Source organism: Macrobrachium nipponense, chromosome 11 (genome assembly GCF_015104395.2).
Source record: "Macrobrachium nipponense isolate FS-2020 chromosome 11, ASM1510439v2, whole genome shotgun sequence".
Taxonomy (NCBI): Eukaryota; Metazoa; Arthropoda; class Malacostraca; order Decapoda; family Palaemonidae; genus Macrobrachium; species Macrobrachium nipponense.
This window is the reverse complement of record NC_061087.1, coordinates 21,239,037-21,257,801: the sequence shown is the minus strand read 5'-3', so window position 1 is coordinate 21,257,801 and position 18,765 is coordinate 21,239,037. Positions and strand designations below refer to the sequence as shown.

Below are 18,765 nucleotides of genomic sequence, written 5' to 3'. Positions count from 1 at the left end.
CACCGGGGGGCCGCGTTGAAACACTCCCCAGTCAAGCAATACCCCCGAGGTATATCAGTAGCAGTACCCTCCCTTGCAATACCCCCGAGGCAAGCAGTACTCGCCTTGCAACACCTTTCTGCGCCGGTTAGCAGAAATTTGCTGAGCCCGTAAAAATGAGTGGCTGCTCTGTCTCCAAGCCAAAATGCAACCCAAGCACAGTTCGCATGCATGAAAATATCCACAAACACATATACACCGAACAAAGACGAATGTGTCTTTTTTAAACATGTGCCAACAAAGAAAAACACGTCACTTTCTGCTACTATGGGGAAAAAAATGTGGTATTTTAAACTAGTCCCATTGCACTGAATTATTTAAAAAAACCCTCCCCCTCGAAAAAATGTTCTATAACACTTACCACTTCATAATGAGAAAAAAAAAAAACTCGGAATTTGCGCAAGACACGCTAATAACACATACACGGGCATCTCGGGATGCATTCGACATCACACGCAAAATCACACTGAGTGCGGCATCTGCTTCGAGGCAGACTGCCTGGGCAAAATGCTGAGTCCAGTTCAATTTCTTTCCTCAGCACCACATCCTCACGGATGGATATTTCTCTACCCCTTTCACTTAGCAACCGAAATCTAACATATTTCCACAACCAGACACTCTGAAAATGGCATTTAATCTCACAAAAGGCTTTGTCGTTCGAAAACCATCACTAAGCCAACAAAACTGTGACATGATCATAACCCCTCTATGTTTAACTGGTCACCTGTCTCTTCACTAGCGTACCCAGGCATAAATAAACCTCTTATACCGCTTGCCACCAAACTGTTAAACGCAGATATTAATCTTGTTTTTATTTGGTAAACGTGGAACCCCGAGCGTCAGGCAAACTGATACACACAATTCTCATCTCTCTCTCTCTCTCTCTCCAAGCGACCGCTCTCTCTCTCTCGACAACCCCCCGTAACCTCTCTCTCTCTCCACCTCTCTCTCCATTCTGACAGGTAATCAAAATGAGAGTCAAAGTTATATAAAAATAAATGTTTATTCAACAATGGAAAGATAATAATCCAAGTCTCACAGACTAACTTAACTCAGTTAACCCCCCAACATTAAAATGTCTAAAACAGTAATTTGTCACACCAATTGTTTCTTCTCCATAGGGGACCCTTGGTCCCCCTTTGCCAGAACACATAGTTCCTTCGCCAGAACCGTCTGTTTCAAAGACACGACAAACACACTCGTTAGCACACATAAGTTTTTAAAGACAAACGTTAAAAGGTTAAACATTCTTACAATGTGTAACAAGCCATCCCCTTTGGCTAAAGTAAAGGTACACTTACCCATAACCAACCAGGATTCTCACTCACAGACTATCAAAAACTCTTTGGCATCTGCCATCGTGGCTCTGCCTTCCTCCCTCGGATCTCTGCGCAAGTCTCCCCATAGACTTGGCTAATGATGCCATTAAGAATAGAAGAGGCGCACACGCACATACGAATGCACACTTCAACAACGCCTCATATACTGGCTACAACCAGTTTCTCAAAGCCACTTTAAACAAACCCCCCATGAACTCACATAATTACAGGACGAATGTTGACCCGCCTTTCTATGCACTTTTCATATCACGCCATCACAGAAATCATTTATCACTTTATCAGGTCATTGCTTCGGCTCTGTTCTCCGCATTCCAAGAAGGTCACAACGAACATATTAAATATATTATTAATTACAACCCTAGGACTCATATGTAGTATGTGTATGTATATATATATATATATAGATATATATATGTATATATATACACACACACATATATATATATATATATATATATATATATATATATATATATATATATATATATACATGCAGTGGTGGTGTGGTCTAAGGTTTCACTGTGCGGCCTGAATTTGTTGCTTCGATGGTTCGCGCCGGTTAACATATATGAAAATATATTAATTCCGAGGTAGACCGAATTAGATATTAAAGGACATTTGTAGCCGATGTATGTAAATGAATCACGGTAATGTGATATGACTCACATATAATTTATATATATATATATATATATATATATATATATATATATATATATATATATATATGTAAGTGTGTGTGTGTGTGTGCGCGCGCGCGCGTGTGTGTTTGAGTGTGTGCGTCTGTATATTCACGTAAACGTACATGAAAAACAATCATATAAATTATAAATATATATGTGTGTGTGTGTTAGAGTGTTTGTAAACTTACATAAAAAAATATGCAAATTCTTGAAAGCATAGAATTCGTAGTTATTGCAAGTTATGTTGGTAATGAGAAATTAATTTGTTTATGTGTCTGTGTGTGTGTAGGTACGAACGAGTGCAAATAAGTGTGAGTGTGTGTGTACGTGTGTGCGCTCGTGCGCGCGCGCAGATATGATGGGCGAAACAGACCTTCAGCAGCCGACCATGAAATCCTGTAGAACGAAAAAGGCAATTCTCGAGAGGGCCGTGGCATAAACAAACTACTTCCGAAAGAGATTACACTTATTTCCGAAGAAAAAAAACAACCTAAAATGTGTTTGGGGAGGGGGGTGGGGGTGGGGCGGGGGGTGGTAGAAGGAAGGGGGCTTCACCCCCTCTCTCATCAACCCCTCATTACCACCCCATCTCCTTCCCTGACGCCCTTCCTTTTTCCCCAATATTTATTTTTTTCCTTTTATTTTATCTCACGATGGTGATGGAAAGAGGAGAGAGAGAGAGAGAGAGAGAGAGAGAGAGAGAGAGAGAGAGAGAGTGCGTAAAAAAATGGATAAGTATCTTTAAAGGTGTTGAATAAACTACTTATCTGCAACAAATTTCAGGTTATTATAATGTAGGTGGAGCACATTACTTCATGCTCATTATCATAATGTGGATGGTTTAATTTCGAGAAAATTACTCAACGTTCATTATTATAATGTGGATGGTTTAATTTCAAGTAAATGATTTAATGTTTATTATCATAATGTGGATGGTTTAATTTCATGTAAATTACTTAATGCTCATTATCATAATGTGGATGGTTTAATTTCATGTAAATTACCTAATGTTCATTGTCATAATATGGATGGTTTAATTTCAAACAAATTAATATTTATTATCATATTCCGGATGGTCCAATATCAAGAAAATTACCGAGTGTTGATTATTTGAACAAGTTCCTACGGACAGGAAACAACGAGTTAAATTGATAAAATTAGCACAAAAATTAAATGAAAATAACAGACGCTAACATACATAAAATGGCCAATAGGAATTCATAAACTTCACGCAATTAAACGCATTTACGAGCATAACGGCAACAATTATATTAATCATTTTACCTAATCACCTTAATCATTTAATTTATTTATTTGTCAGCTAATTTATCTATTCTCTGATTCACTTTAATTGTTCGTGGATCCGTCTGTGCGCAGTTTTTTCCTCTTTCTCTCTCAGTGACCTCTGACCTTTTGTGGACTGGCAGGGAGTCAAAAATGACATTTCTTAATCGGGCAATAAACTTCAAGTTACTGGCAATAACAGGAGAGGTTTGAAATACAGTTCGGCCCTTTAATGCATAATTGTATGTGTGTGTTAATGGTACAACCCTATGTAGGGCTTTGTGAACAACGTAAGATTTATCAATGTCTTAACTAAACTGGTCTATAAATGAGCAATTATACAGGAAAATTCTTGTATGGTAATTCTTCACCATAATGACATTAAATACGAACATATTTTAATTACTAGTTAACAGTATTTAGTTATATTTGGTAACGACTCAAATTAAAAAGAGAAAATTATTAAAAAAACAACATAAAATTGCTGATAACATCATTCAAGATATTTACAAGTATTCGTTGCGCTGCTTATACTGAAATGACTAGAATTAACTAGAATTGTTTATATCTTATATAAAAAGAGCTTGCCTAAAATTTAAGCAAGGGAAAATATTGCACATTTTTATCATGCAAGAGCTCAATAATTTCATTCTCTCTCTCTCTCTCTCTCTCTCTCTCTCTCTCTCTCTCTCTCTCTCTCTCTCACACACACCACATGTACTTGATTAATATACTAAAGTCATCCAAGATGTAAGAAAAAGAGTGACTCTTTTAATCACACACTAGAACAAGAGTTAATTTTTCAAACTTAATTGCATGTTCCCGTAAGTGAATAATGAAGTAATCTGTACCAGGGAGAAAAGGTACAAAAGAAAAATATCTGAAATATCCACAAGTTCCCAACTTAACAAACTCGCACTATCATAGTGCTTACCAAAAAGACACAATTCAAAATATTACATTTACTACGTTAAAAACAGGTTGCCGGTAAGTCACAGGAAAAAATAGTCACAATTTTGGCTAGGAAATAAGATCACAAGGAAAAAAATTACAATTTGGGCTAGGAAATAAATTCACAGGAAAAAATAGTTACGATTTTGGCTAGGAAATAAAGACACTGGGAAAAAAGTTAAAATTTTGGTTGGGAAATAAAGTCACATGGGAAAAAGTTACAATTTTGGCTAGGAAATAAAGTCACAGAGAAAAAAGTTAAAATTTTGGCTGGGAAATAAAGTCACAAGGAAAAAAGTTACAATTTTGGCTAGGAAATAGTCAATTTTGTCTTGGAAATAAAGTCACAGAGGAAAAAGTTAAAATTTTGGCTGGGAAATAAAGTCACAAGGAAAAAAGTTCCAATTTTGGCTGGGAAGTAAAGTCACAATTTTGGCTAGGAAATACAGTCACAGGGAAAAAAAGTTACAATTTTGGCTTGGAAAGATTAATGTGATTTTTTTTTTACCTGGATTCGATCTGAGATAGGTTAAATTTGATATTTCAGAATAAATTCGGTACTTTCACCCTGACAATAAGAAGGATGACGTATATTATTTTGGCAAGACCATCATCATTCAAATAAAGGATACTTAAGAATTATTGCTAGCGATTCCAGAAATAGGAATATCTATTTAATTTGTGTATATTTCTATCGCTACTTATTTTCCTAATTTATCAAGAAATATTCTTTGAATTTAACTGCTGTCCTGATATTACCATTAATTTTGGTGGAGTAAATGCTTACCAACGCCACTAATCATCGTAATGTACTAATAATTCTAGTGTACGTTAAGCTCTGTCATATATCATTTATTGCAAAGTACAATCAACATGAGACGACGACTGTCAAATGAGAGAGAGAGAGAGAGAGAGAGAGAAGTATAAAATGCAAAGAAAGAAATAAGTTTGATTACAGCGCATTACATAATTTGTACAATACCGTACGAATGCAGAATTCGATTTATGACCAGGTAGCGGGCAACGTAATGCGGAACTGATTATATATACACATGCAAACCAACACATACACACACACACACACACACACACACTCCACAAAGTCTAATGCATGACTGCTTTATGTCTGTATACTGGCTTCGCTAGCAGCGACATAACATACCCTTTAAACATCACAAATACGCTACCACAAAACGTGTGCCGCGCTAATCCCTAGGAAACGATGTTGACGGATAGATGTCTATAATCACTATCTCAGACTGTGAGAGAGAGAGAGAGAGAGAGAGAGAGAGTTCTGAAGCAACGTAACTTAACAGGGAACTGTGATAGGCAGCCACAACACACTATAGTATGGTATGGTGTTTGCGTCCTACCTCGATGGTCGCGGGTTCGATTCTCGGCCATTCCATTGAGGAGTGAGAGATGTGTATTTCTGGTGATAGAAGTTCACTCTCGACGTGGTTCGGAAGTCACGTAAAGCCGTTGGTCCCGTTGCTGAATAACCACTGGTTCTATGCAACGTAAAAACACCATACAAACAAAAAACTATAGTAGATTCACATCAACTGTGCATCTGATATCTAGGCCAGTCCCTTACGGCGTTCCTGATTGGCTGTAAATAAGCCAATCACAGGGCTGGAAACTCTCAGTCTCTCTCGAGAGAGTTCGCATAGGCAGGATGAATGTTGCTCCTCTCCTGAGGGATACTTTTGAAAGACGTATCCCTCAGGAGAGGTGAAACATACATCCTGCCTATGTGAACTCGAGAGAGAGACAGAGTTTCCAGCCCTGTGATTTGCTTATCAACAGCCAGTCAGGAGCGTCGTAAGGGACTGGCATAGGCATCAGATGAACGGTTGATGTGAATCTACAATAGCTGCTTTACATTCGTCTTTCTAGAAATATTCCTTCAAAGAATTTGAGTTCCTTTTAAGGTAGTCTCCTCTTAAAGGAGAGATCCTTTAAGGTGGACGACTTTACCTCTTCTTCTTCTTTCTTCTTCTTTTTTTTTTTTTAATCAAGTACTCACATTTACAACAATACGTTTTCTTAGAAACATATGGTTTGTAAGGAATTCTCATTAATCGGGAAAAAGGCGAAAGTGGCAACTTTTTAGCAATAACGACCAGAATAGGGTCAAGATACAGTAACAACAGAATACTAAAATTTTAACATAGAAAAAAATAAAATAAAATAAAATAAAATTTGAACGCATTTAATGGCCGATGATTGATAACAATCATTTTATAGAAGCTAAAAAATGGAAGTAATAAACATATAATGTAATAAACATTTAATAAAAAAGATTATTTCGTTCACCAAGGCGTAGCTTTAGTCCTACCTTCACCTCTCTCTCTCTCTCTCTCTCTCTCTCTCTCTCTCTCTTCAAGCAATTGTAACTCCAATGATTCCCAATAGCTATAAATTCCGCCTACAGTTACGGCAAAGTACCGCGTTTCATTAAGCACATGGCTTTAATTAAGGAACATACTGCAGTTCTAATAGATTAAGGGGCAAAAAAATAAAAATCATTCCAGTTTAAGGCAGGGTATTCATTTCAATTGCATTTATATAACGCCTTCATTTCCAAAGTGGAATGTAAGTATGAGATAAAAGCAAGACGTGGATCAGGAATTCACTTTACCGCGTTTTATCTTCACTTCTCTTTTCTTTTGGTTTCAATGTGTGTTTTCGGGGCTGAGATGTAAATAGCTATTAAGTCTAATGATGACTGTCTTTGCTGTCAAGGTAAATAATTATCATCTGTACAATTAAGCCTACGACAAGCTGTTTTTATAATTATAATGACCTGAAGAATTACTACACGATGTTTTATAATTATAATTACCTGAAGAATTCCTACACGATGTTTTATAATTATAATTGCCCGAAGAATTACTACACGATGTTTTATAATTATAATTACCCGTACAATTATTACAAGAAATTTTATTTTGATGTAATTACAGACGACTTTCCAGAAGGTTGCCTTTTTAAATTCAAAACTGCTTTAAATGTTGAGGGAATAAATGTGTAATGAAAATTAGGCTATAAAGCCAAGCAATGGGACTCTTTCAGCCTCTCAGCCCTTGAGATACTGAAAAGGTGTTGGATTGGTTGGGCAGCACGATAGTTCCTCATTGGATGAGTGGTTTACGTGCTCGCCTACCGATTCGGTAGTCCCGAGTTCGATCCTCCGTTCTGCCAACGTGGAATCAGAAGTTGTTTCTGGTGATTAGAAATGAAGTGAATAATAGACCATTACCTTTAAAAGAATAATTCACTAAATAGCCTGTATTATATACACCAAATATAGTAATAATAATAATAATAAAAATGGGATATGCCAGGGGAAATTGTACCCATAATCATAGGAACACTGGGCACGATCCCAAGATCCCTGAACAGAAATCTGGAAAATCTAGAGGCTGAAGTAGCTCCAGGACTCATGCAGAAAAGTGTGCTCCTAGGAACGGCGCACATAGTAAGAAAAGTGATGGACTCCTAAGGAGGCAGGATGCAACCCGGAACCCCACACCATGAATACCACCCAGTCGAATTGGAGGACTGTGATAAACCAAAAAAGAATAACAATAATAATTTTAAAAGAATATCTCACTAAATCACTTGTAATATATACGGCAATAATAATAATAATAATAATAATAATAATAATAATAATAATAATAATAATAATATAATAAAAGAATAAATCAATTATTCAAAAAAATAGTAATATGTAATAATAAAGAAAAACCCACTATTTCACCAATAATAATAATAATAATAATAATAATAATAATAATAATAATAATAATAATAAGATATAATAATAATAAAAACAATAATAATAATAATGGAAAAGTAAATCCACAATAATATGTCTGTTTGATCTTGTTATTTAAAATACAAAGCAGGTCATCGACGCTTTCTGCTTTGTATTTTAAATAACAAGATCAAACAGACAGGATATTATTGTGGATTTACTTTCCCATTTTATTTTATTAACTTATGTGATTATGAGGTTTCTTTAATAATACTAATAATAATAATAATAATAATAATAATAATAATAATAATAATAATAATAATAACAAGAATAACCCACTATTTCACCAGTAATAATAATAATAATAATAATAATAATAATAATAATAATAATACTTTTAAAAGAATAACCCACTATTTCACCAATGATAATAATATTATTATAATAATAAAAATACATTTAAAGAATAACCCACTATTTCACCAAATAATAATAATAATAATAATAATAATAATAATAATAATAATAATAATAATAATAATAATAATACTTTTAAAAGAATAACCCACTATTTCACCAATGATAATAATAATAAATAATAATGATATAAAATAATAATAAGTAGTAATAACAATAATAATAATATTAATAATACTTTCATAAGAATAACCCACTATTTCACCAATGATAATAATATTATTATAGTATATAATCGAATACTAAAAGAAACCCCCACCTATTTCAACCAATAATAATAATAATAATAAAATAATAATAATAATAATAATAATAATAATAATAATAATAAATAATACTTTCATAAGAATAACCCCACTATTTCACCAGCGATATAATAATCATTATAATAATAATAATACTTTGAAAAATATAACCCACTATTTCACCAATAATAATAATAATAATAATAATAATAATAATAATATAATAATAATAATAATAATAATAATAATATTAATGCTGTACCCGAAAAGTGACAGCCATAATGACTGGAGGTGACCAAAGCCGAGGCCAAATGACGCAATCCTGCTCCCCCCAGCCGAGGACGCCACAGCCGAGACGGAAAGCCCACTTACTTCCCGATCATTTATTCATTCTGCGATAAAGCGCTACATCCCCAGGCAAGGCCAGAATCCGGAAAAGCCGATCGAAAGCCGATTTCCACAAACCGGATCTAGATCGGAGTCGTCATCGCGCGAGAATCAAAGTTTGCGCAATTCCTCCTGACGGGGAAGGGGGTGGGGGCGGGGGGGGGGGGGGGGGGGAGTGGCTGGCGGGCGGCTGCCCGTGACGTCCCGCCCGTCCTCTTCTATAATCATTTCCTTCTTCACTTTCCTAGAGGTGGTCAGTAGTTCAAAGATAATTTCCTTTTATTTCAAATTATCAATTATCCTTCAAAGAAAACCACCCTTTCTTTCTATATCAAGTTAACAATTATCGTTTTCATCTTCACTTCCATGGAAGTGATCAGTAATTCAAAATCATTTCCTCCCATTTCAAATTAACAATTATCGTTTCCATCTTCACTTCCCTAGATCATCTTCACTTTCCTGGAGGTGATTTGTAATTCAGAATCACTTCCTTACATTAGAAATTAACTATTATTATTTCCATCTTCACTTCCCTAGAGATGATCAGTAATTCAAAAAATTTGCTTCTATTTCCAATTATCAATTATCGTTTTCATCTTTTCTTCCCCAGAAGTGATCAATAATTCAAAGATCATTTCCTCATAATTGAGACGAACAATTATCGTTTCCATATTTACTCCCCTAGAGGTGATCAGTAATTCAAAATAATTTCCTCCATTTTCAAATTAACAATTATTATTTTCATCTTTACCTTCCTCGAGGTGATCAGTGATTCAAAGATTTTCCCTTTTTATTCCCCTAGAAGTGATCAGTAATTCAAAGATTTTCCTTCCTTTACTTCCCTAGAAGTGATCAGTAATTCAAAGATTTTCCCTCTTTACTCCCCTAGAAGTGATCAGCAATTCAAAGATCATTTTCCAATCCTTTATTTTCCTAGAAGTGATCAGTAATTCAATAATCATTATCCTTCCTTTACTTCCCTAGAGATGATCACTAATTCGAAGATAATTTTCCTTCCTTTACTTCCTAAGAAGCGACCATATATCCGATTTCGCCAGATCATATCTCTGATCACTTCTTCAAAAATACCTCTATCGTCCATTCCCAAAACAATCAACATAGATCTTGTCTCAAGACAATCAAGTTACCTTCAACCTTTAAGAAGCTTTTTGACTTAAAAAAAAAAAAATAAAAAAAATTCAAACTTCACGAACTTTGAGTTCCCGAAAGCCTACTACATCCTTGATCGGAGATAGAAGGACTTAGTTGAGCTTTGTCGCTTCTGAGTAGCGATCAATAGACGACTATATGAAACTACTCCTAAGACGGAGAATGCATAATGATTATTAATGAGGAGGGAGAGACGAATTCGGCGTAGGACCACCGCCAATGGGGGAGGTGGGGGTTCGGGGGTGGGGTGTTTGTCGGGGGGTGGGGAGGGGGAGGGTGAAAGGGTTCTCGTTGGGTGCCAAGATTAGCGTTGATATTCTACGGGAAACTTTTTATCATTATTATTATTATTATTATTATTATTATTATATTATTTTCCTTTTTTTTTTTTTTTTTTTGCTCTATCACAGTCCTCCAATTCGACTGGGTGGTTGGATTTATAGTGTGGGGTTCCGGGTTGCATCCTGCCTCCTTAGGAGTCCATCACTTTTCTTACTATGTGTGCCTTTTCTAGGATCACACTCTTCTGCATGAGTCCTGGAGCTACTTCAGCCTCTAGTTTTTCTAGATTCCTTTTCAGGGATCTTGGGATCGTGCCTAGTGCTCCTATGATTATGGGTACGATTTCCACTGGCATATCCCATATCCTTTCTTATTTCTATTTTCAGATCTTGATACTTATCATCCATTTTTCCCTCTCTTTCTCTTCAACTCTGGTGCCCATGGTATTGCGACATCAATGAGTGATACTTTCTTCTTGACTTTGTCAATCAACGTCACGTCTGGTCTGTTTGCACGTATCACCCTATCCGTTCTGATACCATAGTCCCAGAGGATCTTTGCCTGATCGTTTTCTATCACTCCTTCAAGGTTGGTGCTCGTACCACTTATTACTGCACAAAAGTAGCTGATGTTTCTTGCACAGGCTCCAGTGGAGGGCTTTTGCCACTGAATCATGCCTCTTTTTGTACTGGTTCTGTGCGAGTGCCGGGCATTCACTTGCTATGTGGTTTATGGTTTCATTTTTCGTATTGCACTTCCTACATATGGGAGATGTATTTCCATCTATCGTTCTTTGAACATATCTGGTTCTTAGGGCCTGATCTTGTGCCGCTGTTATCATTCCTTCAGTTTCCTTCTTTAGCTCTCCCCTCTGTAGCCATTGCCATGTGTCATCGCTGGCGAGTTTCTTTTAAGTCTGTATCATGTATTGTCCGTGCATTGGTTTCTTTTCTTGTGGCCCATCCCTCTCTTCTTCTGTCTTTATCCTGTCTATTGTATAATTTCTGGGGTTCTTCGTTCCTTAACTATTTTATTAGTCCTTCTTCCCATGCACTCTTTAGCCACTCGTCCGTTCGACTGGTTTTCAGATATTGCCCCAGTTGCTATGTTTTCGATGTTTGATATGCGACGCCAGTCCTACTATACTTAGTAGTCCTCTCCCTCCTTCCTTTCGTGTTATGTATAGTCTGTCCGTATTTGCTCTTGGGTGTAGTGCTTTGTGTATTGTCATATGTTTCCTGGTTTTCTGATCTATGGTGCGGAGTTCTGCCTTCGTCCATTCCACTATTCCTGCGCTGTATCTGATTACTGGCACTGCCCATGTGTTTATGGCTTTTATCATATTTCCGGCGTTGAGTTTTGACTTGATTATCGCTGAGTCTCTGCATATATTCTTTCCTGATCGTGTCCTTCATCTCTTGGTGTTTTATATCTCCTCCTTCCATTATTCCCAGGTATTTGTATCCAGTCTCATCTATGTGTTTGATGTGCTCCCATCTGGTTAGCTTTATCCCTTCAGTTCTCGTTACTTTGCCTTTTTGTATGTTGACTAAGGCGCATTTTTTCTATTCCAAACTCCATCCTGATGTCCCCAGATACAATCCTTACCAGTATTGGATTAGGGTATCTATTTCCTTGATGCTCTTACCATACAGCTTGATGTCGTCCATGAACATCAGATGGTTGATTCTGTTGCTCTTTTCTGAGTTGGTACCCGGCATCCATCTTCTGTAGTACTTTTGTCATGGGAATCATGGCTACTACGAAGAAGTAGTGGGGACAGTGAGTCGCCCTGGAAGATCCCTCTCCTGATATTAACCTTTGCTAGTCTTATTCCAGAGCTTGTAAGTATTGTATTCCAGTTGCGCATTGTATTTTTGAGGAAGCTGATGGTATTTTCCTCTGCCCCATATATTTTCAGGCATTCTATTAGCCATGTGTGTGGTATCATGTCGAAGGCTTTCTTATAGTCTATCCATGCCATGCTTAAGTTGGTTTTCCTTCTCCTACTGTTCTTCATTACCATATTGTCTATCAGGAGCTGGTCTTTTGTGCCCCTACACTTCCTTCTGCAGCCTTTCTGTTGGTGGGGGATTGGTGTTTGTCTCCTCTAGGTAGTTGTATAGACTTTCATGATGATACTGTTTAGTAACTTCACATTATTGGTAGGCAGGTGATAGGCCTGTAGTTACTGGCTATAATTCCCTTACTCTTGTCTTTTTGTACTAAGGATGTTCTTCTGTGGTCATCCATTTGGTTTGGGTGCTTGGTGATTTGAGATACAATGCTGGAGTTAGATATTATTATTATTATTATTATTTTATTATTATTATTATTATTATTATTATTATTAGAATAGAATAATAATAATAATAATAATAATAATAATAATAATAATAATAATAATAATAATAATAATAATAATAATAAATGAATAAAAAAATAAAAAATAAATAATATTGTGAAAGTCAATTCCTAAGGAACAAGCCAAAACGCCCTGAAAGAAAAAAAAGACAAGAACAAGAGACAGACAAAAAAAAAGAAAGAAAAAAAAAAAAGCGAAATTCAATATTTTTACTAAATAAGAACAAAGTTATTTGAACGTGCTTACACATCAGTGACACATTGAATAAGGTATGCGTAAGCGTAATTGATTAATGAAGTATAAAGAGAAGAAGGTATTCTGTGAAATTCAACGCCATTACGACACAATAGCAAGTCGTGAATTGATCGATTACGAAATTAAGTACTCTGTATTGAATAACACGTCATAACGCAAAAAAATATCCCTTCTATCATTGTGAGAAGAAGAAAAGAAGAGAGAGAGAGAGAGAGAGAGAGAGAGAGAGAGAGAGAGAGAGTCTTCGTTGAGAAGAAATAAATAAAATGCAAATTCAATATTAAAAGGCACTTGTGAAATTTATGAATAAAAAAACAGGCAAGGATGAGCAAGAGAGAGAGAGAGAGAGAGAGAGAGAGAGAGAGAGAGAGAGAGAGAGAATCTTCGCTAAGAACAAATGAGTTAAATGGAAATTCAATATTGAACGGCATTTGTGAAATTTATGAATAAAAAAACAGGTAAGGATAGAGAGAGAGAGAGAGAGAGAGAGAGAGAGAGAGCACGGGGTCTGTGCATGAGAGCCGGAGACCTCTTGATCCGCAAAATTAAGCTCATCTTTCCTCGTCTAATCTTATCTAATTACTTTATGGCAGCCGCTTCTCAACTAATTACCAACTCGTACTTCGGCTCCACTCCGCTCATTCCATATACTAATTAAAGTGAGCTCACAGAAATTAACTTAAGGAAAGTCGGTTAGGAGAATAAAAAAGAAAAAAGAACACCAACTCACTCACTCTCTCTCTCTCTTTTACACATCCATGGCTGTTTTCATATTCACAGATTTCACAAATGGCGTTTAATATCGAATTCGCCTTTTTACTTATTCCTTCTCAACGAAGATTCTCTCTCTCTCTCTCTCTCTCTCTCTTCCTTTCGCAATCTCTCTTTTTCTGTCTGCTTTAATCTCTCTCTCTCTCTAACAAATAAGTACTACAAATTTTACTGCTTGCGATCTCTCTCTCTCTCTTTATTTCTCTCTCTCTCTCTCTGTCAAATAAATAAGTACCAAAATTTTACTGCTTGTAATATCTCTCTCTCTCTCCTTTTTTTAAGTTTCTCTCATCTACTATTTTCTTTCTCTCTTTCTATTCGTCTTCACTTAAATAGATCACTTTCACTCACCTTTTATCTCTATCTGTCTTCCTGTTCTGTTTCTACTTTTATTTCGTCTCTTTCACTCTCAATCTTTCGACTTAATCTCTCCCCCTCCCCCTTCTCTCTCTCTCTCTCCTTCGCAATTATTTTTTCCCATTGTTTCTTTCACTTTCCAGCTTTCACTGACTCTCTCTCTCTTTCTCTCTATTTCTATTTCAATTCTGCCTTTTCACTGTCCATCTTTCAAAATATTTTTCTCTCTCTCTCTTCTTCAATTCAGTCTATTTCACTTTACACATTTTAAATATATCTCTCCCTCTCTTCTAATTCTGTTTATTTCACTCTCCATCTTTCGATTCTCTCCTCTCTATGTATTTCATTGTCACTCCTCTCTCTCTCTCTCTCTCTCTCTTCTAATTCTGTCTATTTCATTCTCCATCTTTTAGTTCTCTCCTTCTTTCAATGTAGCTCTTTGTCAGCCCTCTCTCTCTCTCCCTCTCAATTCCGTCTGTTTCACTTTGAATTCTCTCCTTCTCTCAATGTATTTCTTTGTCAATCCTCTCTCTCTCTCTCAATTCCGTCTATTTCACTCTCCTTTCAATTCTTTCCTTCTCTCAATGTATTTCTTTGTCAGTCCTCTCTCTCTATCCTTCAATTCCGTCTATTTCATTCTCCATCTTTCAATTCTCTCCTTCTTTCTATGTAGTTCTTTTTCAGGTTCTCTCTCTCTCTCTCCTCTTCTAATTTAGACTATTTCACTCTCCATCTTTCAATTCTCTCCTTTCTATGTAGTTCTTTTTCAGGTTCCCTCGCCTCTCTCTCTCTCTCTCTCTCTCAGCTTTCCCTAATAGCAACACATTTAGAAATGGATGGACTCCATTGACCTACGTACGAAAAGGACATCGGAGAACTAGACTCAGCCGAAGTGTGTTGCTCAGACTTCCAGTTGTGCCTTTGGCTAAATTATGTTTGGAAAAGAAAATCAAAGAAAATCAAAGAAAATTAAAGAAAATAAAAGTAAATCAAAGTAAATTAAAGAAAATAAAAGAAAATCAAAGAAAATTACAGAAAAAAAAAAAAACAAATAAAATTAATGAAAATTAAAGAAAATCAAAGAGAAAATTAAAGAAAATTAAAGAAAATTAAAGAAAATCAAAGAAAATAAAGAAAATTAATGAAAAGCAAAGAAAATTAAAGAATATCAAAGAAAATCAAAGGAAATCATAGAAATTTAAAGAAAATAAAAATCATAGAAAATTGAAGAAAAAAAAAGAAAATTAAAGAAAATAAAATTAAGTGGGGAAAATTGAAATAATTAAAATGTACTATAGAGACCAGAAACTAAAACTTAAGAAAACTGAGCTACAGAAAATGGATAAAATCAGTAAAATAAATATAAGTGTTTTGCAGATAATATAAAAATCGGAATATAGAAAAATGAAAAAATGAATAAAATCAGGAAAATAAATATACAAGTTTTGCAGATATCATAAAAATCGGAATATAGAGAAATGGAAAGAAAAAATTGCGAAAACTGGGCTAAAGAAAATGGATAAAATCAGGAAAAGAAATATATATTTATTATTACAGACAACAGAGAAAACCTGAATAAAGAAAGTTGAGGCAACTGAAAGGAATATACCGAAGAGGCGAATGTTTGGAAGAAAAAAAAAAAAGTGAAACTGGGAATAAAGATGGCTGCCAAAAGGAATAAAAAAAAAAAAAAACAATAAGAGAGATGAAAGAAGGAAGGTAATAAAGTGAAAGGTGAAGAAATTAGAAATGAAAAGAGTAAATATCTACGACTAGAAAGAGAGAGAGAGAGAGAGAGAGAGAGAGAGAGAGAGAGAGAGAAGGCAGTAAAGGAGGAAATAGTTAAAGATGGAGAGAACGCGGGCAAGGAAATTGGTATGGAAAAAAAAAGTAAAAAAAGGAGCTGCAGAATTTTTTTTATGGCCGGTTGCGGGGTGGGGGGGGGGGGGTGGGGGGGTCATGGGAGGGGTTTGGGCGGAGGGGAAATGAGCAGGATAAGAAAAAAGGACGGTGTGATAAAAGTATAGAGAAGAAATAAAATACGCGGAAAACACAAATTAAGGTAAGAAGGGTTAAAGTGATAAAACTAAAAGGAGAAACAGCAAAAGAAGAAGAAGAAAAAAAAAACAGCCATGAAGACGATAAATATAGGGAAACCAAAGAAAGAATACGAAAGGGCACAAGAGAAAAAGGAAGAAACAATAAACGAAGGAATAAGGTACAGAGAAATGCCGAAGAAAAACAATAAAGAGTATAATAATAGAAAATGCAGAAAGCCAACTCAGTCGTTGCCTATCTGGAGAAAAATGAGTCTACAATCTGTTGACTCAGCATCATCTGTTGATGGCTGGTTCATGTCTAGGCCAAGTCACTTGTTTCTTTGCGTCTAATATAAACAGAAAAATATTGAAAAATGTATAAAAAAAGCCCACAATGTTGGTTGGTTTGAAAATATTGTAGGAACGAATACATTAGAGTAGTTCAATCTCTGTTTGTTAGGGTAGGTTAGCTGAGCTCAGTGGGGACAAGTTAGGAAAGGTTACCATGTGGTTTGTTGTCTCCTAAACTGAGAGTTCCTCGTAAAATGGATTCGTTTTCTAAATATTATCAGATCAACCAACATCCTGCACAGTTTACATATTTTTTGAAACAGTTTATTCTATATGAAACAAAAAAGAAATATGTGACTCGGCCTAAACATGAACCCACCATCAGCAGATGGTACTACGTCTACAGAGTCAAGGACACAATTTCCCCCCCAATAACACCTCCTAGCTCGCAAATGTACGTTCGATTGGATGAGAGAGAGAGAGAGAGAGAGAGAGAGAGAGAGAGAGAGAGAGAGAGAAATTCCAAGCAACAGCGAAAACTCCTGACACATCCGGAAGAGCACCGTGGAGGGGAATAAAGAACGTTTGCAATGCGCACTGATCGAAGCCCGGGGTGTCGATGCGTATCGAAACGCCATTAGAACTATTAGTTTCACTTCCCTGCTCGAACATATATTTCTTTTTTAGAGTCCAATTTTACAAGTGAAATTTTTCGACTATTTTCCTCACTCATATGGCAACATGGGGATGCCCATTTTACGAGGAAAGTGCGAGAAATAAGAGGCAGGTTCATGGGGCTAAATTACGCCATTCCGAAAGGGAATGACCAAATCCTCGTTCATTATTAGCTTGCCTTCCCTCGTCTTCGTCCGAATACATCCACTGTGACTTCGACTTCATCAATTTCTCGCCGTCGGGTTTTCGGGACTACATCTATGCCACTTGAAATAACGTACAAAAGGTTGCGAACACTTTATGGTTCAATTGATCAACCTTAAAAGAAATTAGTAATATACAGAGTAGTTATGAACGTAACTGTAGTTTAATTCAATGCCACTTTCATCCCATTACTGCTGAATCAAGAATGAGCCTTTATGCTTTAGATTAAGCTGACTTTATGCCAGTACAAGTCCTAGACTAATGGCGACCCATACGTGTGGTAAGGTAGATACAAGAGGCTTGGCATAGACCTCTGGACTTAAGACAACCAACTGAGAAGCAAGCATAAACAGCATCAGCTGCTTTATATAACTAAAACAGAAAGCATTACAGGACCCCAACATATGCATAGTGGACAGGAAGTACCTGCAAGGTCTAAATTGTCCACCCACCTCTATTTGTATACCAATGCACTACTATAACTTTCTTGGCCTTTCTCTCCTCCATACTCTTACTAATTCTCTATTACACCAGCTTTTCATCTCAACACCTTACCATGTTAGCCCAACAATTACATTATGTTGCGTAACTTTAGCATCTAAACTTTCGAAGCAGGGATCCCGCTACCTTCTCTGCTTCACTTATTCTATTCATCTTATCATTAGATAAATAGTATACACCAAATTACTTATACCACCGACACCGAACGCCTTCCATTCATTTGCTATTCGTACTAACATTCATTGCAACATCTCCTTGGATTCTTGTTGACATTCACTTTCAATTTTCTCCTCACACATACTTTCAAAATACTTACCAGTCTCTGCTGCTTCTCTTCATGGTCACCACATTACACGGTATCATCTGTCCACATCCAAGTGCATACACATCTGTCCTTTACGTTTTCATTAAATTTGTAAAAAAATTGATATACTGAACAACCAGGGAGATATTAGCTACTCTTGGATCAGATCCACTTTTAAAATTACCCGACTCTTTTCCAACCACTTATCTCATATACACACACATACGCATAGGTATATATATATATATATATATATATATATATATATATATATATAGATGATATATAATTTATTACCACAGATACAAAATAGATAAAATATATATATATAATTTATATACTATATATATTCACTTTTCTGATTACAATTTCCAAT

The 18,765-nt window shown here is 35.8% G+C and overlaps 1 protein-coding gene across 1 annotated transcript in view; it reads left to right on the top strand.

The window, feature by feature from the left end:
• Positions 1 to 18,765, top strand: part of LOC135217024 (uncharacterized) — a 313,643-nt gene that overhangs the window by 75,775 nt on the left and 219,103 nt on the right. The window lies entirely within an intron of this gene.